This window comes from Lolium perenne, chromosome 3 (assembly GCF_019359855.2).
Source record: "Lolium perenne isolate Kyuss_39 chromosome 3, Kyuss_2.0, whole genome shotgun sequence".
In the NCBI taxonomy this organism is placed as follows: domain Eukaryota; kingdom Viridiplantae; phylum Streptophyta; class Magnoliopsida; order Poales; family Poaceae; genus Lolium; species Lolium perenne.
This window is the reverse complement of record NC_067246.2, coordinates 203,514,466-203,517,724: the sequence shown is the minus strand read 5'-3', so window position 1 is coordinate 203,517,724 and position 3,259 is coordinate 203,514,466.

The window sequence follows — 3,259 nt, the reverse complement described above, 5'->3', positions numbered from 1 at the left end:
AATTTCAAGTATTGAGTTTGAACAAACAAGGAAGACGGTGTAGAGTCTTATAATGTTTACAATATGTCTTTTATGTGAGTTTTGCTGCACCGCTTCATCCTTGTGTTTGTTTCAAATAACCTTGCTAGCCTAAACCTTGTATCGAGAGGGAATACTTCTCATGCATCCAAAATACTTGAGCCAACCACTATGCCATTTGTGTCCACCATACCTACCTACTACATGGTATTTCTCCGCCATTCCAAAGTAGATTGCTTGAGTGCTACCTTTAAAATTTCTATCCTTCACCTTTGCAATATATAGCTCATGGGACAAATAGCCTAAAAACTATTGTGGTATTGAATATGTACTTATGCACTTTATCTCTTATTAAGTTGCTTGTTGTGCGATAACCATGTTCCTGGGGACGCCATCAACTACCTCTTGTTGAATATCATGTGAGTTGCTATGCATGTTCGTCTTGTCTGAAGTAAGGGCGATTTATCACCTTTAATGGTTAGAGCGTGCATATTGTTAGAGAAGAACATTGTGCCGCTAACTAAAGCCATGATCCATGGTGGAAGTTTCAGTTTTGGACATATATCCTCAATCTCATATGAGAAAATTAATTGTTGCTACATGCTTATGCATTAAAGAGGAGTCCATTATCTGTTGTCTATGTTGTCCCGGTATGGATGTCTAAGTTGAGAATAATCAATAGCGAGAAATCCAATGCGAGCTTTCTCCTTAGACCTTTGTACAGGCGGCATAGAGGTACCCCTTTGTGACACTTGGTTAAAACATGTGCATTGCGATAATCCCGGTAATCCAAGCTAATTAGGACAAGGTGCGGGCACTATTAGTATACTATGCATGAGGCTTGCAACTTGTAAGATATAATTTACATGATACATATGCTTTATTACTACCGTTGACAAAATTGTTTCTTGTTTTCAAAACCAAAGCTCTCGCACAAATATAGCAATCAATGCTTCCCTCTGCGAAGGGCCATTCTTTTACTTTTATGTTGAGTCAGTTCACCTATTTCTCTCCATCTCAAGAAGCAAACACTTGTGTGAACTGTGCATTGATTCTTACATACTTGCATATTGCACTTGTTATATTGCTTTGCATTGACAACTATCCATGAGATATACATGTTATAAGTTGAAAGCAACCGCTGAAACTTCATCTTCCTTTGTGTTGCTTCAATGCCTTTACTTTGAATTATTGCTTTATGAGTTAACTTTTATGCAAGACTTATTGATGCTTGTCTTGAAGTACTATTCATGAAAAGTCTTTGCTATATGATTCATTTGTTTACTCATGTCATTTACATTGTTTTGATCGCTGCATTCATTACATATGTTTACAATAGTATGATCAAGGTTATGATGGCATGTCACTCCAGAAATTATCTTTGTTATCGTTTACCTGCTCGGGACGAGCAGAAACTAAGCTTGGGGATGCTGATACGTCTCCGACGTATCGATAATTTCTTATGTTCCATGCCACATTATTGATGATATCTACATGTTTTATGCACACTTTACATCATATTTATGCATTTTCTGGAACTAACCTATTAACAAGATGCCGAAGAGCCAGTTGCTGTTTTCTGCTGTTTTTGGTTTCAGAAATCCTAGTAAGGAAATATTCTCGGAATCAGACGAAAACAGAGAAAACCATCCAGAGCCGCCGCCATCGCGAAACTCCAATTCGGGGGACAGAAGTCTCTGTTCCGGCACCCTGCCGGGACGGGGAATTGCCCCCGGAGCCATCTCCACCGCCATCTTCACCGCCATCTTCACCGCCATCGCTGCCTCCATGATGAGGAGGGAGTAATTCACCCCCGGGGCTGAGGGCTCCGCTGTAGCTATGTGGTTCATCTCTCTCTCTTTGTGATCAAGTTGAATATTATCTATGTGCTACTCTAGTGATGTTATTAAAGTAGTCTATTCCTCCTCCGCGGTGTAATGGTGACAGTGTGTGCATCGCGTAGTACTTGGCGTAGGCTATGATTGTGATCTCTTGTAGATTACGAAGTTAACTATTGCTATGATGGTATTGATGTGATCTTTGCCTCCTTTCGTAGCGTGAAGGTGACTGTGTGCATGCTATGTTAGTACTTGGTTTGGTTGTGTTGATCTGTCATGCACTCTAAGGTTATTTAAATATGAACATCGAATATTGTGGAGCTTGTTAACTCCGGCATTGAGGGTTCGTGTAATCCTACACAGTTAGTGGTGTTCATCATCCAACAAGAGGGTGTAGAGTCTAGCATTTATCTATTTATTCTGTTATGTGATCAATGTTGAGAGTGTCCACTAGTGAAAGTATGATCCCTAGGCCTTGTTCCTAAATACTGCTATCGCTGCTTGTTTACTGTTCTACTGCATCTGTACTGTCCGCAATATCACCACCATCAACTACACGCCAGCAAGCACTTTTCTGGTGCCGTTGCTACTACTCATACTTATTTATACCACCTGTATTTCACTATCTCTTCGCCGAACTAGTGCACCTATTAGGTGTGTTGGGGACACAAGAGACTTCTTGCTTTGTGGTTGCAGGGTTGCATGAGAGGGATATCTTTGACCTCTTCCTCCCTGAGATCGATAAACCTTGGGTGATCCACTTAAGGGAAACTTGCTGCTGTTCTACAAACCTCTGCTCTTGGAGGCCCAACACTGTCTACAAGAATAGAAGCTCCCGTAGACATCACCTCTTCGCCTATTTATTCTCTCCGTCGCGAAAACCCTATTACCGAGAGCCACGATACGATAAAATTTCCAGAGATGCCGCCGCCGCCAATCCCATCTCGGGGGATTCAGGAGATCGCCTCCGGCACCCTGCTGGAGAGGGGAATCATCTCCCGGAGGACTCTACATCACCATGATCGCCTCCGGACTGATGCGTGAGTAGTTCATCCTTGGACTATGGGTCCATAGCAGTAGCTAGATGGTTGTCTTCTCCTCTTGTGCTATCATGTTTAGATCTTGTGAGCTGCCTATCATGATCAAGATCATCTATTTGTAATGCTACATGTTGTGTTTGTTGGGATCCGATGAATATGGAATACTATGTAAAGTTGATTGTTGATCTATCATATATGTGCTGTTTATGATCTTGCATGCTCTCCGTTGCTAGTAGAGGCTCTGGCCAAGTTGATACTTGTGACTCCAAGAGGGAGTATTTATGCTCGATAGTGGGTTCATGCCTCCATTGAATCTGGGACAGTGACAGAAAGTTCTAAGGTTATGGATGTGCTGTTGCCACT